The following is a 24,259-nucleotide window of genomic DNA, read 5'->3' as shown; positions in this document are numbered from 1 at the left end:
GCCTTTGGAAGTACCTCCCTGGAACTTCATTACAACAGTATTTCCCAGCTGGATATTTGGAAGTACCTCCCTGGAACTTCATTAAAAACAATATTTCCCAGCTGGATGTCCCCGTTTAACAAATAGAAGTAAACAAATGCATACATGCAAATATGCTGCGGTAGATATGTATTGTTTGTATAATGCCTTTCAAAACTTTGCCATCTTTTTTGAAGTAATTGTGTTGCCCCATTTACAGGCAGTGTGCATGGGTATCTATAGACTATTTCCCAATTTCATATCTGAGAAGAACAATTCAAAAATAAATGGCTGAAATACAAAACCCTAGGAAACTACATCATAACCCTCTTGCAATAAACAGGTTATCCACCTTACTTTCTTGCTGCATATAGTTGCTGAAGTTGTAACCCATTACATTTCATAAGGATTGATATTTAAAACTTGGGTCAGTTATTTCAGTATGTTTGGAGTAGTGAGTCAAGCCTTAGCATGTTAAGCATTTCATTTTGGTTGTTTTTCTGATACTCTGGAGTTAGCATATGCAAGTAAAGGGGTAGAATGTTAAGCCTTCCCAATTAGCTTTTTGCTTTCCAATTTAAGCATGTATATTTATTTATTCATTTATTTATATATTTGACATTTGTTCACTGGGAAAGTCCAAGTGGATATTTACCCATTTTCAGTGGAGGCCCGGGGAGAAAAGCTCCAGAAGTACAATACCAAGATTATAGATATGCATAGATTACAAAGGATATGACATCAACAAATAAATACACATTGTGTAGCCATGAAAGATAAAAATAGCAATAATGTTAAAACACTATACACAGACATTTATAATCAAATACTGTTGGACCAGAACACAGTAGTTTCCAATGTAAGGAGAGCAGAACTGAGCACTAAGATGTCAAAGCGTGGGTAGATCCAGTTGTTGGACAGATGTTCTTTCAGTTGAGACCTTGGGTGCAGGTAGCAAAAGCCTGAATTCCCTACCCACCACCTTTTGTGAAAACTATTCAGATTTTTGCCTCATATTTTTGTTCTGTTCCTCATAAAATCTGTGATTTTCTGGATTTTGAGTTTACTAAATAACGACAGACATTTGAATTTCAGACTTCATATTCTTCAGAAAGTACATGGTAGCACAAAACCTTTTATTCTAGTAATTTTCTAAGTTTATAAGACCAATATTTGAAATGTGTCCCTATTTTTGGGGCTGTATTCCCCCATTATTGGCTTTGTCCAGTTTTTTTGTGTTAACCGGTTGAGAGCTATGGTGAGAACTGAATTCAGTGAATATGTTTGGGGGCTGTATTTCCCCATTATTGGCTTTGTCCAGGTGTTTTATGCTAAGAGGTTGAGAGCTATGGTGAGAACTGAATTCACTAAATGATAGCCATTTAAATTTCAGTTTTCCTATCCTTCATAAAACAGTTGATTTGGCATACTGGTATGTTGCTTTGACAGTAGTGCATTGAGTCTTGGGTTCAAGACTTAGCAGTGAAATGCATGGTGGCAACACAGCATTTTATTCCAGCAACTTTCCAAGATTATACAAGCAATGTTTAAAATGTGTCCCTTGTTTTTGGGCTTTTGCCTCCCCCCCCCCCCAATACATTTTGGCTTTTTTCAGATTTCTTGTGCTGCAAAGTTGAGAGATACAGTTGAGTGTTGAGTGGATTTTACAAGGAGCTGAGAGCTTCAGGGGAAGAGAAGTTTAGTGCTGCTTATGCTAAGTCTGCTTGCATTGTTAATAGCACAACATGTAGGGTACTTGTTTTTGATGCAGAAGGCTGTGGGTTCTACTCTCACAGTATGTAGATGCAATGCTGCTACTATACTGTGTTGTACTTTTAAAGGGGTTAGATTCTGCAGTCCTGAGAATGTCTGATTTGGCAGATATACCTAGTAACTATGAACCTGTTATCAGTTTGCCATCCATTCCCTATTGCAATATTACTAGCTTATCATTTTTTAAATGTAACATAGGCAATGTATTCCTTAAGGGCAACAGGTGCTTTATTTGTAGATGAAACAATGAAATATAAAGTTGTTTGCTAGCAGCAACTTCTTAATTAGTTACAGAACTCTTTAATGTGGAATTATTTAGATGACTTTTACTTCTGCAGAGATTGTGCATATTTACTGATACTGGTGGATTGTAGAAGTTTGAGTAGACTTTTATGATGGAAATGTTCTAAATTGGGCAGTTTTGTCATTACTGGAGCATGTATTTTGTTTCATTGTTTACTGGAAAAATGCTCAAAACAATACATTTTAAATGCCCTCTAACAACTGTACTGTATTATACAAGGAATATAATTTAATACAATCAGGAAGGTGTATCAAAGAACACATGCATGTTTTGTGGGCAAGGGGCCTATGATTTGAAAACATCCCAAAGTTAATCTTTATCTGCCACTCGCCAGATGTATTTTCTTTGAATGTGGGTTTCAATGCTGTTAGTTTCAAGGTCAGAGAAGTTTAATGTTAAGTCTATTTCATTGTGAGACTGCATTGCTTTGTTTAGCACATGTCTATTAGTGTTTGTGTTGTAAAATGTAAAATAAAAGTTTTAAATGAAATCCAAATTATTGCACAAGTAAAGCAGTATGCACATTACAGTGTTTATGGTAAATGGGGCTAAATAGCCAAGTAATGGGACATTGGAATGGCTGCAGGGAAGAGGCCCCATTTGACTATGATTTTGTGAGGGGGGAAGGGAAGCAAACTCAAAGACAGCTCCAGCTGAACTATACCTCTCAACTGTCCAGATTTTTGCAGAAGGAATAGATTTTTGCTTCTTATTTTTGGTTTGTTCTTCATAAAAGTTGTGTTTTTCTGGCAAATTATTTAGGAATTAAGTCACTAAATAATGACAGACATTGAGTTTCAGACTTCATACCCTTCAGAAAAATGCATGCTAAAGTAAGACCTGTTATTCTTTCAACTGTCTATGTTTATACAAGAGCAATTTTTAGTACTGTTTTTATGTTCCCCTAATATATTTGGCCTTGTCCAGATTTTCTGCATTAAGAGGTTGAGAGGTACAGGCAAATAAATCACTTTATAGAATTAGGTATATCCAGACCTCTCAACTGCCCCCAATTCTGGCTCAAAGTGTTGCTCTCCCCCTAATAATCCCTCCGCAAAATGGCAATTTTGGAAGAAAACATGGAGTGTTTACAATTAATCAATAATTGTAATGATCAGAGTTATAGATTACTTTTATTTCAGAAATGCAAATAGATTCTCTTATTTTGTCAACTGCTGAAGTTAACAGTACTAATATTTAAAAATTGTCCCCTCTTTGACAGGTTCCCAGCTGTATTGTGGGGCTATTTTATATTTTTGCATCACATTGCTGGTCCATTTTTCATAAAATTGTTTTTTTCTGGCAAATTAGTGGCAAATCATTAAAGACTGAAGTTAGAAAATAATGACAGACATTTGAGTTTTAGATTTCATACCTTTCAGAAAATTCATACTAATGCAAGACCTACTATTCTATTATCTTTCTAAGTTTATAGGAGCAATATTTAAAATTTGTCCTTATTTTTGGGCCTTTGTCCCACTTCTATTTATGGCTTTGTCCAGATTTCTTGCTCTGAGGTTGAGAGGTATGACAAATGTGTCAGGGCCATCGCTGTCACCCAGAGACATTTCAAATTGTGACATACTTGTTGCACCCTACTCCCCCATATAGTGACTCTGGATGTGTTCACGCAAGGCAAGGAACAGTTATGCAGTGTAAGTGTGCAGAGTGTCTCCCCCATCCAAGGTAGACACAAGTACTACAGTGGCTTTTCTTCTGTCCTTGATTTTTCAGAATGTTCTGGTTTTCTGTCATATTTTTATACTGTTGATTTATGCTTCGTATTACTCAGAAAATGCATTTTGTTGCAGTGCCTGTTGCTCTGTGTTTACGTAGCAATGCTTTATTGACCATCAGGTAAGCTTGTCTGAGATTGTAAGATGCAAGCAAGCTTTAATAAGCATACTGTTAAAGAATTACCAACATTGAAAGCATTTTTGTTGTTGCTATGCAGAGAATATTTACATAACTAGATAACATATAAGCCTTAGGTATTGAAATGCATATGACAGTATTTGTAATAAAGGACAGAATTACAGTATTTTCAGAAGTTCATTACATTTGTTGGAGACTTGCAGTCATCTTTGCAGGTTTTACCCGTAAACTAAACAGAATGCGAATCTATCATATATGGTCCATAACCTGTGCAGTAATCCTTTAAGCAATTTATCTTGAGATTGTTTCTTGTTTGCTGTTCATTTTTTACTTTGATCATGTTTTCCCCATGAAACAAGTAGATAGTTGTTGTCAGGCAGCAGGTCTTTTTTGGATAAGAAACATTTTTACAAGTGGGGGTATTACAGAGATTGCTACTTTCAGCATGTTACTTTGTAATTTTATAAAGCTGAATATAAATTATAATTAGAACTGCAGTGCAAGGAGAAGTGGTTTGAGTTGAGTGCTGCTTTTTTTATACTTGATTTTGACTGGTATGCCATTAATGTATTTTAAAAGGTAATTTATTTTTTCATGCCTTACAACCTTTCTGTTTTCATCTAGATATTAAGTAAGCTGTCGTATAGCCAGTGCATTGAAATATTTTTTTCTTCTACACTTCATTTTGTCTTGATTGGACTCTCATAATGATGGTTTGGCACCCAGGGTGGTGTATTTAATTAAAGTTTCAGTTTTTGTGGTTTTGAGCCTAGCTCTGCCTTTTTCTACTTGGCCATACCCCTTCCTGTTGGCCCCACCCATTCGGCTATCTCCTGCAGCCCCCTCTTTGATTTGAATTCATCAGCCACCACTGAAAATATCTAAACTAGTACTTGCTTTAATGTAATTTGGTAGTCTGTTCCAGGCATCAGCTGCTCTATCAGAGAACCAACCAATTAGTGCACTTCTCATTTCTATAGAATCGTCTACATAGGTTGTCTGATGATTCTCTAGTACGTTTTGATAACCCAAGACATTCCCATTGCTAGTTGTCTGTAAATGCCCTATATACTTGAATAAGATTTCCTCTTAGATATCTCTAAAAGACACTGTACAAGTCCAGAAATTTTAGTCTTTCATAATGCCTTAAATTTTTGCATCCATGGATGCCCTTGGTATATTTCCGCTGTATTATTTCCAGTTTACGTATGCTTATTTTCTTATAGGGCTTCCATGTTGTTATTCCATACTCAGGTTTGGGTCTAATGCAACTAATAATGACTTCATCATTTTTGATTTCCTAGACTTTATAAATCTTTTTACACAACCTATAGTTCAATAACTAATTGGTTGATATGATTAGAAAAAAACTCATAGCGGAATCTACCCATATACCCAGGTCCCTAAATAAGTCTACAGTTTCAATCATATTCACATTTCAATGTATGCTTCCAAATCTCATATGCTTAGTTTTTGATGTGTTTATCAGCATATTATTCTCCTGGACTGAAATAGTCAATTTAGTCAAATTATTTTGCAGGCATGCCTTATCTGTAACACATGTAATCAGTTTACCCAATTTCAGGTCATCTGCATATCGACATTAGAACACCTCAGATGAAAAAGTTAGGTCTGAAAGATACAATCTAAACAAGTAAGGGCCTAGGACAGAGCCCTGTGGAACACCCTAACTGTAGGAATTCACCTGTCCAGTTGCTGTATGATACTAGACATGTCCTATTTGTAAGCCATGCAGGTATCCATCTTATCAAGAGTACATCAATACCTATTTGTACTAATTTATTGATCGGTGTTTTGTGTATGACCCTGTCAAATGCTGAAATTAAATCTATATAAATTGCATCGCAGCACAATTTTTCATTCATAGATGTTATTATATTGTTATAAAACATCATGTTGCAGGTGGTAATAGATCTGTTTTCAACATATGCATGCTGATAATATGGTTTTAAGTCCCAACCTGTCCAGTTCTGACAATAAGTTATCCAGTATTACCTTCTCCACTATTTTCCACAACATGAAAGTAGACTTAAGGGTCTATATGACTCTGGGTTTGTCCTACTCCCCTTTCCCTTAAAGGCAGGTTTAATAAGCGCATATCTCCAATCTTGTGGAATCTCCCCATATTTATATGACCTAGTGAATAATAAATATAATGGTAGTGTAAGTTCTTGCTGAAGTATAACCAGGTCATTGTTACTAATTCTGTCTCCTCTCTGTGCTTTGTTTGTATCTAGTTTGTGCAGTTCTTTTTCTATATAATCTAATTTAATTCCAGTATCTGGGGTTATCTGGATGTCACTAGGACAATTTATCACCCCTTTTGTAGAGCCAAACTGTTTTGCATAAGATTTTGTAAATATAACTATAATCTGTTGTGTCTGAGAATAAATTTTAGAATTTGCACATAGTTTATCAATTTGTCTTTACTCCTTCCATAACTTATGTATCTATAAAAAGGTTTCCTATTATGCTTTATATCTTTATATCAATTTTCTTCAAAATGTTCTTGATCTTGTCTCACACTATGCTTAATCTGTTTGTCCAACTTGTTTGTATCAGTTTTCAAAGTTGTAGTTCAACCTCTCTTCCATTTCAATTTTTTTTTGTCTCTCACCTTAATCAGATATCTTACTCTTATGGAAATATATCCCCCTGATGCTGTATGCCTAGATCCTGATGTTAAACTTTTTTTTTTTTGCACTCAAATAATTTCTCTTTCAAAACTTTCCACATTCCATCTGCAGTTTTTCCACTAAACACCTCACTCCAGTTAGTTTTACATAGTGACTGTTTTGCTTACATATAATCTATAATTAACATTCTGTGCATTGGTTTAGATTTCAGTTTGGCAGAATTACATAGTAACAAATTAACCTTTATAACCCCATGATTACTGCACATCAATGGTGGTGAAACTTGAAGTAACAGTAATTTATTTAAAAAAACACAAACAATGTCTAGTATGTTCCATCCCCAGGTAGTTTTTTGTTTGTTTTTTGTTTTTTTACAGTCTGAAGCAAGTGTTCCTGAATATAAATAGATCTTCATCACCATTAGTCTTATTAATCCCACTGTTTTCATTATGTAATCAATTCTCATTCAGCTGGTATTGTAAATCCACAGCTTAACCCATGTAGTCAACATCTGCTTTTCTCTTCTTTTTTCCTTAAATGTTCTTCAGTCCTACCATGTTCATTTTTGATTTCTTCCTTTTCACCTGCCCATTGCCTCTTTTTTCTACCTTCTCTGTTAGAAACATGATGCCTTTTTCTATAGAGTGAAGGTTTTCTGATAGAAAAAAATCATCATTCCCTGTAACTTGTATGTTACATAACAAAGCAGTGTTCTTTTTACTATGTATTCTCTTTTCTTTGCAGTCATTAAATAGTTTCTTTTTTCCTTGTTATTTGTTGTGAACTTCTTCCTTTCTTTCTTTTTTGTTTCCTTCTAAACAAGCTGGATCCTCAGATTGCTGAATACTTGCATCCAAAATTCCAAAGTTGTCAGAGGCATTGTCTTGTTTCCTAGTGGTCGAATGATCTTTGCAGACAATAGATGCATCATACCCTAAATGTGTTCTATTTGTTCTATGCCTAACATTTATTTCATCAGTTCAGTCATTAATATATGAAACAACAGCTTTCCAAACCACACCGATTGCACAAGTGCAATCATCATCATTAAATCTAGATTTACTTCTAACAATAGTAAGCAAATCATCTAACTTTTGACAGAAGGAACACAAATCACCAGTCTTATCAGATGTTACCTTTAAATATGCATAACATTTATTATACTGTACAAGATACTTGTCCATTAGCAAATCATTAACTGCATACTCATTTAAGGAATCCATATTCAGCTTCAAACAAATAAACTATTGTAAAAGAAAGAATAATCAAAAAACAGTAACCACAGAATTCAAAGAGAACTTAAATCAACTTCCATGACAAAAGGTCACACCAGCAATATGCAACTAAATAATAAATTAAGTATAGTAAAGTTGCTCTGACCATACAAGTTCTGTAAGCCAGACAAAAGGTGTAATTCCTTTATTCACTATCACTCGCTGTTGCACTTCTTTTTAACACTAAAGATCAATAAATCACAAACCAAGGTAGGATTGTTTAGATATGCTCAGGATTTTCCTCTCTGCACTCTATGTGAATTTATAGTTGTCTAGGCCTCTTGGGGTGGCTACAGCTTGCCTGTCTAAAACCTCTCCCTTTCTAACAACCAACAGTGAAATTAAAGGTAAAACAACAAAATATGAATCAAAGTAAATCTTGTTAACAAGCTATCCCTTTCTACCTACAAACAATTAAAGACAGTGATAACAAATAAAATATAAATTCAAATAAAACTTATCTTACCAGTAGACTTCACAGTAAATCACAAACCAAGGTAGGATTGTATAGATATTCTCAGGATTTCCTCTCTGCAGTCTGTGTGAATTTATAGCTGTCTAGGCCCATTGGGGTGGCTAGAGCTTGCCTGTCTAAAACCTCTCCCTTTCTAACAACCAACAGTGAAATTAAAGGTAAAACAAAATATGAACCAAAGTAAATCTTGTTAACAAGTTATCCCTTCCAACCTACAAACAGTTAAAAGACAGTGATAACAAATACAATATAAATTCAATAAAACTTCTCTTACCAGTCAACTCCACAGTAAATCACACACTGGGGTAGGATTGTTTAGATATGTTCAGTTGGCTAAAAGACAAACAGGGGAATTCAGTAAAGCCTACACATTTTTTTCATGTACACATCACAGCGCAATGCATACACAGGCGTGAACATTTTTAGATTCAGTAAGTGTCGCTTAGCAGCTCGCAGGAATGTGCAAACAGGAATACTTCCATGCAGTGCAAATTCCTGCTTAAGCAGGTGAATCTTATGCAAATGAGATAGGTGGAGAGATCCAAAAAAGTGATAGGCATCCATATAGACTCCGTGTCCATGTTGGTAGTGTATGTGGACATTTTCCACATACAAGAATCTACACTGACAGAAAGGGATTAAAAGTCCAGAAATATGGACATAACTCCCCTAAAAATGGTAGATCACATACTTACATGTGCAAAGCATACATTGTTGATGTTCATAAAAGGAAGGGGATATGTAAAATTAATAATTTTTTTTTAATAATTGTTGCATGTTTGTGTTATGCTCTGCAGTGTGCAAACTTGCCTAACAGAAAAAAAAGAAAAATGTAAAATAAGCATGTATAATGCATTTTTCACAGATGTACTGTAGGACCTTGGTTCAGGTCGTACAACTGTGCATTCTTGCTGCTACCCAGCTTACATGGCTAAGAACTGTTTTGTTTCCAGGCTGTCAACTTGAATATGTATGCAAATGAGGTTCCTTTGTTGAATTGATAGTATCCCAACTCACCATTGCCCACAAGATCTTCTACCAACCCAGCAACACTCCTATACTCTCCAATCTCATCCTCCAGTACAAAAATCTTAACTCCCTGCGCTCTTCCAACAAACTCCTTGCCTGTATATGCAAGTCTAACAACCTGGCTGGAGACTCTCTTTTTTCTAAAACTGTTGGAAAAATCTGGAACCTACTGCCAAATGAACTAACATTACTTTCTTCCTTGTCTCTATTTAAACATAACCTCAAAATACACCTAAGTTCTCACTGGCTATGCCCCTGCAGCAATCCTGACTAATCTTCTTCCTCTCTTCTCCTTTTTCTAATTTCACCTCCTGTTACTTCTTATTTCTACTACTCTTACTTCAACTACTTATACTCTAAATTGATTGTTACATGCTCGCTCCTTGTTTGACTTACTAACTGTTGTTCCTAATTTGATATGCCTAAAGAGTAATTCCTTCTCTATATTATTACTACTTCCTACAAGGCATACTTTTTAATTTTAAACATTATTTACTTGTAATTTTTATTTTTATTTTTATTTTAATCCCTGTGGATGATTTTCTAAGTAGTATAACTGCCGGAGCTTTTCTCCCCCGGGCCTCTACTGAAAATGGAAATATATCCAGTTAGATTAGCCCGGTTAACAAATGTAAAATAAAAATAAATAAATAAATAAATTGCTAAGAGGATTAACTGTGTCCACATATCCCTTTCATGTAGGCTCCTACATGGTGTTGATATTCCCAGTGGATGTGGATGACATCAGGCGGTCCGTCATGTTACTTTTAGGATATTTTATGCTGTGTAGGAGTGTTTGCATGGTGCACCACTTAGCTTAGCTTAGCATAGCATGTTCGCATGAACAAACCACACAAGGCACAGCGATGATGTAGGCAGCTATCAATTAAAACTGGATATATTCAATTAATAATATATTCTTCTGTATAATATATGCTGCACTGCACTGTGCACTGCACCATATCACGCAAAAACGTAGGGCTTTTAAATCATGTCAATTATATCTTAAACAGGTGAAATGCATCAGAATTAGCTAATCCCACATGGTGGACCTACACTGCAACCGTATAAAGTATGTATACACCCTACATTCTGATTTTTCCTCAGTACTCTGAACCATTGGAGTAAAGATATGGAAATGTTTACTTAGATAATGCTAAGGGCTGCTGCAGCTATTCTACATCTGTATGTGTTAGATGCTGAAGTCAGTGCTGCTGGTGCTGACAATAGGCCTAGACAGAGAAGGAGAAGAGTGTTCAGGCCCAGGGTAACCTTCCAGGAGCTAAATGAGCTGGAGATTGTAGAGCACTACAGGGTGGACAGGGACATATTACAACAGCTCAGTGAGCAATGCCACCCTCAACTCAGAGTCAGAGCTAACAGAGGGGAACCCACTGGGGGCATGATGAGGGTATCATAGGCATCTGTATCCAGGATACTCCACCAATTTCTGGATGCTATGCTCCTACATGCCAGTGAGCACATATCTTTTCTCCTTGACTTTGAAGTGAGGGCCAGCAATATGCAATACTTCTACCATGTAGTGCACTACCCTGAAGTAGTGGGTACCATATATTGCATTCATGTACACATCCAGGCACCACCTGGTGAGCAGGGTAGAATCTACATTAACCTCAAGGCATAAAACTCCATCAACTGCCAAGTTGTGTATAATGCCCAGGGGATTATCATGAATGTGTGTGCTGGCAACCCTGGCAGTTATCATGACTGCCACATCTGGCAAACATCACAGCTGTACCAGATGTTTGCTAGTGGAGACATGTCACAATGCCATTTACTGTGGAATAATGGATGATGACACCCAATAGAAATACATACACACCCACCAAGGAATTCCATAATGAAGCACATGCACAAACTAGGAACATCATAGAGCATGTGTTTGGACTTCTGTAGTCACAGTTCCAGTGTCTTGATATATCTGGTGGAGCCCTGTGGTATACTCTAGCCATATGTGCACAGATATTCACAGTATGTGCTATGCTACACAATCTGATCCTGTGGAAACAGCTGCAGCAAGATCACCAAAGGAAAGGGAAGGGATATACAGCCCCCCACCAGTGCCTAGGTCATTACAGCCACAATCACATGAGGACTCGAAGGAGGTACCCCCTGCTGATGTCCCTGTAGGCAGAAGTAGGCATGCTCAGTATGCCCTGGCTTTGACCAAGAGACAATGCATAGCTATTTCAATGGCAATCTACTGATCTAGGGCTAACACTTTTCTCCTATCCACATACAGATATGAAAACTGATACCAGAAAAATCACACATCCTGTACCTATCCATGTATTGGCTGTGTACTGCTTGCATCAGACAGAGTCAGCCCTAAACTACAGTTATGTCAACTGTTGCACTTGCAAGGTAAGTCTGTACCTACACAGTAGTGTAGTGGAGTGTTATGTTGTGTCATTGTAGCTATGGACTGGGTACATTATGCAGGCAAATATACTGGGCTATTTGGACAGAAATTGCATCATGGGACTACAGATACCCATTCTATTAACATGTCACCATTTGTATTCGGTAGGCCTCAAGCATGGAATATTCATGCAGTTCTACTGCAACAGATTACTGGTACTTCATTCAAGAGACATGTTATAAAGTGAGGTTAAATGAGAGTCAGACTAGTGTGTGTCCTAGCAGAACATGAGGTTTGGTTCCCTCACCACTCAGATCAGTAGTGTCCTCTTGTAACTGCCATAACACTAAATCATCTATGCTGTATGAGTATTTGAGACAGTTAGTATGTCATACAGTATCAGGACAGCAATGTAACAATATGAATGTACATATGTATGTGTTTGTTAACTGAGAATAGCAAATTACATGTTTATGCAGGTGATGGTGTGATGAATGATCCCTTGTCTTTCAAGCAGCTTTTGTGGCTCAAAGGACTAAGGCAGGTAGCTTGTATAATGTTTTTTAGGGCTCTAATCCTCAGATATCCATATATTTGGAATGTTAAGTAGTAATAAACATTGTTCTACAAACTGTGACTCTCTGTGTGTGCTACACTAGTATTAACCCATTTCACATAGCACTTACACATTTGCATCTGTGATGCATATCCAAGACCTATTTAAAAAGTCTTAGGTAATATTGGATTAGGCAGTATCAGAATTGTAAAGGCTGGGAAATGAAACCATACATCAGCATGCATATTGTTGAAAATAGATGTAAGTACCACCTGTAACATGATATACTATGACAATAAAATAGCTGCTATGAATGAAAAATTGTGCTGCAATGTAATTTATAGAGATTGTACAGGGCCCTACACAAAACACTGATCAATGAATTAGAACAACTGGGTACTGATGCACTCTTAATTAGGTGGATAGCTGCATGGCTTACATATAGTACATGGCAAGTATCATACAGAAAGTGGACAAGTAAAATAATTGGTCACAGTCAGGGTGTCCCATAGGACTCTGTCCTAGGACCAAACTTGTTCAGATTTCTTTGTAGACATACCCATTTCATCTGAGTTGTTCTATACTCTGTATGCAGATGACTTGAAATTGAATATACTTATTACATGTGTCACAGATGTGGCATGTCTGCAAAATAAGTTGACTAAATTGACCATTTGGTCACAGGAGTATAATATGCTGATACATACATTGCAAATTAAGCATATGAGATTTGGAAGACATAAATAGAAAGGTGAATATTACATACAGCACACAGTGATTGAAACTGCAGATTCATTTATGGACCTGAGTTTATAGGTAGAAACAGCTTTGAAATTTTCTAATCATATCATAATCCCAGCCTGCAGTACAGCTAGGTGTGGACTGGAGTCAGTCTATGGAACAGTAAATCTCTGATGTAAGCATTGCACTGCTGCTTAGCAACAGTCAAACACGTCTAAAATGCCACTGCTCATTTCTGTGCACTTAGTTAAGCAGAGTGCAAATTTATTGCTCCTTGTGCATTTTTTTAAATGTGTATATATATATATATATATATATATATATATGTGTGTGTGTGTGTGTGTGTGTGTGTGTGTGTGTGTGTGTGTGTGTGTCTATATTGCCCTACATACCCATATCATGGAGAGTAAAGCTGCACTATGACACTTATAATGTTGGACGAAGGACGCAAAAGAAGGGCTCAACATTACCTAATGCACTTACAAGACTGTGGAAGTGCTTAGAATAATATGTGTTGCAAGAGATAAATGAAGTTCAGAGTGCTGGCAGTCTTCTCTCATGTCATGTGTAAATGATACCACATTTTTCAGCAAACAACAATTAAGTGTGAAACACACATAACTATGAGTCAAACCCGTGTACTTGCTGCAAACATCTGGACAGTGGTGAGTCACACCATGTCTCCTTATTACAGCATATGGAAACCTTGAAAATGTATGGCATTGTATATGAATACGTACATATATTGTCAAGTCATATGTTTGTATCTATGACAGTAATAATTCCCACATTTGCTACAGCCCCCTGTGCCTGCTGCATTTCACCACACATGCATCAACAACTGAACAAGTTTGTAATCTATTATGTTGTGTGCATACTTATTGACAGGGCTAATTTAGCTTTGCCACAGGCTTGTCCAACAACATGCAGACACATGCCCAATATGGTGCTGTTGTCACTGAGCTAGGCTACAAAACAGTTTTCTGACTGTTATGCTGCTAGCTGCAGATGACAGTAGGAAGCAATGTGACTCTGAAGGTCTCCCAAACTGTTCAACACATGGCTTGTTTATGTTCTCTAGGACTATTTCACCTGCAGTTATTTACAAAACAGACTTGAGCTGTGGTGCATGTGTTAAATACTGTGAGCTGTAGTTTTTAAGCCTAGCTATGTAAGGGTTCAACTCTTATTCTGGCCCACTTGCTGTGTGTCTTTCTGTATTTATCTCCCAAAGAGCAACAATGTATACCACACTGACTTCAAGACTGGCATTGATTTTCCTGCCAAAATGTTAAGAGAGACAATCTGGGATGTGGGCTGTCTCATGCACAGTGTCCATGAGCTACTTCAAAAGCTTCAACTCTCAGAATTCTCACAGAGAAGCTGAAAGCAGCTGGTCTCACCTTTGACCTAGATATCACACTGACACATCACAGATACAGGAATAGCAGATTAATAGTATGTGTTAAAAACCTATGTCCCAAACATATACATTACTATAACTCATTTAATTCATCTGATTGACAAGCATAAATAATTTTATAACTCTATACTGGAAGAAATTGTCATGTGATATATTTTAAAGCAGTAGTATAGCATGTTTGTAAAATCTGGTTACTAAAATGTGTTTGCTGTGCATTATTTTGTATAAAGCAGACAGATTTATTGAAGGGACAGCAATGTAAGATGGTGCTCAGTAAAGATACAACTCAGTGAGATCAGATATATATATGTATGTGTGTGTGTGTGTGTGTGTGTGTGTGTGTGTGTGTGTGTGTGTGTGTGTGTGTGTGTGCATGTGTGTGTATGTAGATATGTATATAAATGTTTCTGAGAATCTGCTTAACTATGAAGTATGATTTATAACAATTTCTATGAATACAATATTTTATTCTATTGGCAATAATGAGTTTGAGTAAATGCTCAAATACAAGCAATTCAAGGATTTTTTTGGAAGCTGTTAACTGTATTTACATGACAGAAAATAGATGCATCCTAATATATGTAATGTCTGAATCATATTAGCCAAAGTTTTTGATTTAAATGAATGTTAGAACTTATTTTTCTCTCCTCTTGATTTCTAACATCAAGATTATTTGAATGCTATTTGAATACAAGTGTTTTATATTACATGGATGTATATAGTAGTATGAACAGTTTTAAAAAAAAAAAAAAAAAAAAAAAAAGGTTTATTTTAGTTTATATGATGCTGTTTTACCAAATGTGTAGTCTTGTCTTGCTAGATAATTGAATTGAAAACTGTTAACTTCAGTTAAATATAACTAGTATTAAATTGATAAGGTGGTAGCTGACGTACTGCTGCTTAGGGCAAGGGGTTAACTTGAGTGGTAAATACTACTCTAAGTTGGAGTTTACAACTCAGGCTGGATGCAAGGTTTAATCCTTACATTATTTTCACTTGTTCATTGTTATTTGTATATAGTTTTGACATCCACAATATATTTTGTACATTCATTGTCACTACAAACAAAATTGAATCCTATACGAAATCCCATAAGAGATTCAATAAATACAGCTATATTTAAAGGTACACCTAAAGGAGGAGATGTAACATTACTTATCTTGTTATTTGTTATTTTGATCATAAGATTCTTAAGTTTTAAAAATGCCAAATGACATCTTTAAAAGGAATTTCTTTAAACATTAATGGATTGAATAATCCATGTAAAAGGGCAAGCCTAATAAGATACATTAATTTACATAAGGCCAACTTAGTCTTCCTACAAGAAACCCATCTCTTGAAAAAAGATATTGATAAACTAGTCACAAACAAATATACAGTATTGGTTAGTTCAGAGCACACTCAGAAAAAGAGGAGTGGCTATTTTATGGAATAAAAGTATGCCCATTCCTAAAACCATTAAGTCTTATCAGGATGACAAAGGAATGTTTTGTATGGTTACAATACAAATTAATGGGAAGACTTACACTTTAATTAATGTATATTGGATACCTGGAATTGGTATTAATACAGTGAAACATCATCTTGATAAGATCTTATCATTCTCTATAGGAGATATTATTTTAGCTGGTGACTTTAATTGTATACTACATGAAAGTGATACTACCACTATAGGAAAGAGAAGAATTACATCTAATGCAAAACATTTAAAGGATTTTGCTAATTCTTATCATTTGAATGATATTAATAATCAGACAGATTCAAAATCATTACCATACACCTTTTTTTCTAACAGATACAACACTTATTCAAAAATAGATAGGGTCTTTATTTCTAACCAGATGGTAACAGATTTAATTAATTCCAAAATCATTTCATGTCCTATATCTGATCATAATTCAATTGTTTTTGAATTCATGATAAAAAATACTCATAATGTTCAGATCAAAAGGATACCAGCATACTTAACTCAACTAAAAGACTATAAAGAATATATACTTTCAGAAGTAAAACATTTTTAGACATAAATAACACTCCTGAAGTCTCCATTGTTTATGTTTGGGATGCCTTAAAATCATATCTATATGGACAAAGTATCAGATGGTATAATAATAAAAGGAAATCTTGGGATAAGGAATTGTTAGATATTCAAAGTAAATTAGACTCTTATAAACATAATAATAAAGAAAATATTATGGACAAGAAAGTTATTGAAGAAATAAACAAACTAAATGAGAAATACAAAGAAATTTTAACTCATAAAGTTAAAATAACTTTAGAGAAATACAAGTTTTGTCTTATTCAATAAGCCCCAAATACTTACATAGACGTAAAAATAAAACAAAAAGGTTGAATAAACAAAACCATATCAAAGAAATCTTTTCTCTAAGGAAAAAGAAGAATGTTTCTAGTATACCAGAAATACTAGATGAATTTAGAAATCACTTTCACAAAATTAACCATAATAATATTAACATGGAACCTAAAGATAAAATAAAGGAGTTTATAACCACAAATATGAATAAAAAGCTTAATAAACAACAGATTAAACTATTGGACAAGAGTATTTCATATACAGAAGTTATTACACAAATAAATAAGCTTAAATCAAACAAAGCACCGGGTAATGATGGTATTATACCAGAGATATATAAAATCCTTTCTAAAATACATATTCATTAATACATAAGGTTTTTATTTTGGCCCAAACTGAGTTAATAACCCCCCCCATCTTGGCAATATACATTTATTTTGCCAATTTTAAAACCTAATAAAGATCCAACTAGATGTTCTTCATATTGGCCCATCTCATTACTTAATGTTGATTATAAAATGTTTATGAATATCTTTGCTGATAGATTGAAGACAATCATTCCCGACATTATAGATATAGATCAGACAGGCTTCATTGTAAATAGAAATACTTTTGATAATATAAGAAGAACTTTAACATTAATAGATTTTGCAAATAGGAAAAAGAAAGATTTAACACTTATTAGTCTTGATATAAGTTCAGCATTTGATTCAGTAAGTTGGGACTATCTGTTTACCTTAATGAAGTGCACAAACTTCTCAGATGCATTTGTAAATCTAATTGAACATTTATACAAAGGAACATTGGCTTATATTAAAGTAGGAACATATGTTTCACAAAAAATACCCATTCTTAAAGGTACAAACAAGGATGTCCACTTTCTCCACTATTATTCACTTTAGTAATGGAGCCTTGGGCTAATTTGATCAGAAACAGTACTGACATAGAGGGTTTTGAAATAGATGAAAATACAACATCCAAAATTCAACTTTTTGCAGATGATGTTCTAATTACATCAGCAGGATCTAATTCTTCTATACAGTCTCTATTTGATAACATGATGAATTTTAAAAGTATTTCTGGTTTAATATTCAATGAAGAAAAAACTAAAATACTACCTATGTATACACGAAAAAATATTCTCATTAGTGATTTTACTAAATATGTACCCAATTCAGGTCAGATAACTTATTTAGGTATAATACTATCTAAAGATATTAAATCTATTATATATAATAATTATAATACCTGTTTTCTTAATATACAAAATATTTTAATACCTGGAATAATATGTTTTTTACTATGGAGGAGAGACTTACAATTATTAAAATGATAATATTCCCCAAGATTTTATACTTAATACAATCAATAATACTTCCACCTACAAAAATAATTATCAAGAAACTGAACACACTAATGTTAAATTTCTTATGGGTACCTAATAGACCTAGGATTGCATTAAAGAAACATACTAATAGCTGGTCTCAAGGGGGTATTTCTTTTCCAGACTTTAATTTATATACTATCTCTTCTATTGTAAAAGTTATTACTTTATTAATAGATCAGTCATATGTCACAAAATGGAAAGATTATTGGGAGCTAATTAGTATACACTTCATGAAAATCTCCTTAACACATAAAAATATGATTGTAAATAACTCCATGTTATGGTTACTAAAGGAATTTTGTACTTCACCTATTACACCTAAACATATGGTTTGTTACCCATTAAATATTATTATTAGTTATCGTAACTTTATATTCATGCACCCTAAGTATAGGGAATGGAATTTTATTGTATTTCCTATAATGTATGCTCAGGGTATGCTTTTGTCATCTACTTCTGAAGGAACTCATTTAGCTATAGATAATGATCTAAAGTACTGGTATCAGTTGATATCTGATAATAAAGTTAAAATCTAGATTTCTTAAAACAAGAATTTGATCTAAGAGAAACTTGCTGGTTAGAGGTTCAGACCTTTAGACAACATCTCATTAATAAAATAGATTTAATGTCTATAACTGTTAAAGAATCTATTCCAACACTGATTGATTACTTGATATTAAATTTACAACATAAAGTTTCTGATAAAGGTAAACTTTCATACATACATAAAGTTATCAGACAAGAAACTTTTTACAGTGTAGATTCATACTGGAATTATTTCACTTCTATTAATGGGGACCCACCAAATCAACAAGATAAACAATATATATTGGAATCTGCTTATAGAACTATGTCTTCCATTGTCTGGAGACTTTATACATGGACATTTTTACATAGATCTTTTTATACACCTTTGATGATGAATAAAATAAATAATAAAGATAATCTATGTAAGAGATGTAATGTAGAAATTAATGCTGACTGGGCTCATATGTTTTATGACTGTATAAAATTGAAAGAATACTGGAAGTCAATTAATGAATTTTTGCAGGCTCTTTTTACAGATAATTTCATTATTTCTAAATCTCTTATATTATTCAACACACCTGTACCTCAAAGTGTTAAAAAGGTTAAGCTTCCCTTGTTATGGTCTATTCTAGCAGTGGCTAGGAAAATAATAACTGGAAATTGGATTTCAGATACACCTCCTTCATTCAATGAATTTAAAAATGTTATGAATATAGTGTGCCATATGGAAATAAACACAATTAGGACTAGAACAAATAGAAAAACATCTTATTTTATTGTATGGGATAATTTACAAAATTTGTTTAAAAAATTTTAATTTCAATAGCATGGTATTTTAGTTTAATTAATTGATCTGATTGTAGTGGATGTCTTTGTAAATACTTTAGTTGTTTTGTTGAATATTATAATAATACCTATTTTTAATTACTTGTATAAAATTGTTATGATATTTCTCTTATATGTTAAAACAATAAACCTGTTTTGAAAAAAAAAAAAGACTGGCATTGATTTGCACTTTTTGATCCATGCAATTGATTCAGACCTCCAAACTTTCATCCTCCACAAGTCCTGCTGATGTCATCTACCATAAGACTACCTAAAGTCATGTTAACATTAGACTTAAGCTGTGGCATGTGCAATAAGTACTTTGATCTATAGTGGGTAAGACTAAACAGGTAGTGTTCTAATCTCACGCTGGCCCAATTGCTGTGTTTGGGTGTGTATGAGCAACATTTTCAAAACAAATATGAATCCCACACTGGTTTTGCACTGTTTTGGGCCTAGCAGGTGATGCAGGCCTCCAAACACTTGTCCAATATCAGGCCTGCTGATGTCATCTACCATAAGACTAACTAAAACCATGTTAACTCTAGGTTTAAGCCATGGTACATGCATTAAGTACTTTGGTCTGTATTGTATAAGACTAGACAGGTAAGGGTTCTAATCTCACTGCAGCCAACTTGGTGTGTGTGTGTGTGTCTGTGCTGTGCAGTATTCTGCAGATATAAATAGGTTGTGGTGCTATTCTCACTGCAGCCAAATTTGTGTGTGTGGATGTTAGTCACATCATTTTACATCTCCCTGTAGGATCATAGGCTGAATGGAATTTACTCTACTCAGCTGATGGCCCTAGTGCCCTTACAATCCTAGCCTAATTGTTACCCTTATGTACATGATCAGCACCTATTGCCCCTGCCCAAGAGGAATATAGGTGGAACCACCATGGTGAAATTATGGTCACCTGAGTGTACTGATTGCATCGAAAGAGGGCCAATGAGGTGCTTTGTTTGACATGATGTGGGAGTCTGTTCCAAATGTGTCAGGTTAAGGTCTATACAGCGAGTAACTTGTGTACCATTTGACTTATGGATATGCAGCATTTCCAATACAGCAGGGTTAGAGATTGCCTCATATGCAAGCCACAGATCACCTCTGCATAGTCTGTATGACACACAAAAGTGAGTGATATCAGATTATCACCATGAACAGGTGCTGAAGACCTGAATTCCCCTTTTGAGGAAACTATGTGGTCTCTCCAATTGCTGCAGGTGCTTGGAAAGGTACATACCAAAAGGGCCATTGCACTCAACTATTGGTTTGCAGACAGAAGAGGACATGGAGGTTATGACGTCTACTTTTTTCTGGAGACAATTCCTTCACTTACTACACCTATTACTGTGAAGACATGGTGATGTAAGGTGCATTAGCTGTCACCCTGTGTGCCCTGGTCTCCCTCCCCTAAGTATGTATGCCAGGTGTTGCTATTGATGTAGTACTTAGCAGGAACATCAGTGTTACCAAAAGTAATGATAATACATATATTTGCTTTGTGTTTAAAGCCATGAATTTGGCATCAATCATTTGTTTAAGTAAAGCCCTCATGTAGGATGTTGACATACTTTGGAGATTCTATGACAGCTCCCAGTTTGCAGGCATCGGTAAACCTTGTCAGCCACAGACATGTATTTTGTGCTTGTACTTTGGAGAAATGGATTCCAAACAGTAGAGGACCCATGTCTAAACCCTGTGGAACACCACTGGTTAGATTTTGATTACTGGAGGTGGATTCCCATATTTTGACTATATGACCTCTATCACTGAGGCAGTAAATGACACCTCTAATGATATAAGGGTAGATGGTTAGTTAGGTGCATTTGTTAATGATGCCTGAGTGGAGGATAGTTTCAAATGTTTTGGCTATGTTCAGGTAGGCAGTCTGCACAGATTTCCCCTCATCCAGGTCCTAGGAGACTGTCTCAAAGATGTGCATGAGGTTTAACAGGCATGATCTCCCTTTGACAAATCCAAACTGTGTAGGGTGAACTGTGTGGAGATTACCTATAGCTTTACTGATAAGATCCATGATGATTTACCCCATGGCCTTGTTGATATGGCTAGTCAGGATAATAGGAATATAGTTTCCAGAGTCAGTGGGTGCACCAACTCTGTGCAAGTGGATAACGGTGGCTGTTTCCATTCAGCTGGGACAAAGCCGGTGGTTACATTTTGACTGGAAAGAGTTTCCAATGATGTTAGCACTCCATGTTGGAGCCCATGTAGGACTCAGCCAGTGATGTTATCTAGTCCCATAGATTCTGTGTTTTTATCCATAGAGAGGCCATTTTTGACCTGCCCTATACAGATACAAGGTAGTGGACAGGTGGTAGGGATGTCATGGGGTATGTGTGGTGGGGACAGAGGAGTGATTGTGTCACAGGACCTGCCGGCCAACAGGTTAGCTATGTTAACAGGCTCTGTATATAAAGTATCATTAACCATGAGTTCGGCACACATGTGGGCCTTTCCTTTTGGGTTGGAGATGTAACTATAGAATGCCTTGTGGTTGTCCTTTGTGGGGGAGGCTAATTTGGACCCATATTTTGTTTTGCAGAACTTCACAACACTTATTTTCTAATTTAAGCTGAGGAGGGAGTGTTTTCACTTTAGGTAAGGGACCCCCACCCTTAGGCAGCAATGTCTTCCTATTATTGTGAAGCCTGTTACTGGTAGTTGTCAACCAGGCAGGTATGCTTCACTATGAGGAGCTTGTTGTGCTCATGTCAGGTACAGCTGAGTCAATGCAGTCATACAGGTGTTTGTATAAAGCAATGATGTAGAGCTCGGCATAGTTGCCAGTAACATTTGAAGGAGGAGGTGTAGTGAAACTATTTATACCATCACATAGGATGTTATAATCTGGACTGGTGAATGTCTTTAGTGTATTTGCTGCAGGGGGGTGTCAGGTATGTTACCTATTGTGAATGAGACCGATTTGTGATCAGATCTCACCAGGGAGGACCTCAGATTTGGGGTGCTACAGTGGTTGTCCATATTGGTAATCACCAAATCCAGTTTGTTAGCTCCCCTTGTGGGGGTGTTAACCTGCTGGTCCAGGGCATTAGAGATAATGAAGTCGAGTAACCTTTGGGCAAGTGAGCTTGAGCACGACTAATCTACCCAGTCGATGCGTAGTCAAAGTCATCCCAAACCATGGTGTCCAGATGTATCTTGATATACCCATGTAGATCCAGATAAGCAGAATTGTGTCCTGAATTATGGAGGGGCTCCTGTAGCTGGCAATGACTTGAATAGGTGTCCCACAAACAGTCAATAGCACCTAAAGTGTATCCATGAAATCATACTGTGTAACCAATGTGGATGCATATGAATCATTAATGAATATTTATACACCACCACCATTATTTTGCACACCTTCAGTTTGTGGTCTGGACATGTGGAAGAAGGTGTAGCCTGGAATGGCTGTGGTGCTCTACACAGTTTTGAACAAGGTGTCTTTGACTGCATAAGGCTCTGTGTGTTCCAAGATGAGGACAGATTCTAGTTAGTACAGTTTCCTGTTGACACTCCTAGAGTTTATCAGCATAACCTTGAGGTTGTTTGTACATGGGGTTTTTACATTGTAAATTCTGTCCTTGAGAAATTCTGTCCTTGAGACACCACCTAAAAAGGGCACTATGGGTGTGGTAAGTGCCTTGGCCAGTATCTGATATCCCAGGGGTGACAGATGAAGACCATCTGTAGCAAAGCATCAATGTCTATTGAGCAGGTCATCCCAGGCAGACAAATAGTGGATCCCCTTAGACTGACATCAGATGCTAAGCCTATTATTGAAGTCAGTCATCTTCTGTTTGTACTGAGGCATCATCCTAGCTAAAGATAAAATGCAGCTGATGGCCAAGTGCATACCTGCCTGAGACACATAGTGCAAGAGCTCAGTATTGTCTCTCATCACACAGTCCAGAGAGGTATGTCTGAAGTCTTACACAACAACAGGAACTATGATGTATTCAGGACAGTACTTGTTGTTGACAAATTTGACTGTATGTGTGATATGCCATATCCTGGCACCTCACAGACAGATGACCATGATCTTTACCTTGTCTAGCCTTATGAGCGGGACATCAGTGTGACTCACGTTGTAATCACCTCTGACTAATATGTTTGAATGTGTGTTTTGCAGTAATGGTTTGACCAGTGAGACAGTGGTGCATTAGCTATTATGTGTACTGTGTTCTGGAGAGGTAGTATTATCTGTAGCAATCTTGCAGTTCTGTTTGTGAGGTGTCTGGTGATTAGGTATTATTATGGTATGGACCCCCCCATGTAGGTATGTTTGATGTGGCTTTGTTTGGAGTAGGAGGTGAGATGGGCATGTTGGCATGCCACTCATTGTCATAAGTACTGACAGGTGTGTCAGAGAGCATGGATTCAAACTTTTAATGTAGATGCATCTCTCACATGGTGTATTTATGTGGCTTCAGAGTAGAGGTTTGGGAACACTGTCCATATCTCTGCAACTGTCAGAGATAATGACATTAGCAATAGATTATTGCTTGTGTATAAGACACAATAGGCCATGGTTAGGCAGTAGCCTGATAGATGCTTACATGCAACATGTTATTAACTTTATAGTGATATTCTTAGGTAAAACATAGCATGACAATGTGGGTTAGTATGGTAGATTAAGTACACTGCTTTGCCAGGCTTGTGGCACTTGAGTG

This window comes from Protopterus annectens, chromosome 1.part2 (assembly GCF_019279795.1).
Source record: "Protopterus annectens isolate FY-2018-M chromosome 1.part2, PAN1.0, whole genome shotgun sequence".
NCBI lineage: Eukaryota > Metazoa > Chordata > Ceratodontiformes > Protopteridae > Protopterus > Protopterus annectens.
The sequence above is the reverse complement of the archived record's forward strand: the minus strand, read 5'-3'. Positions refer to the sequence as shown.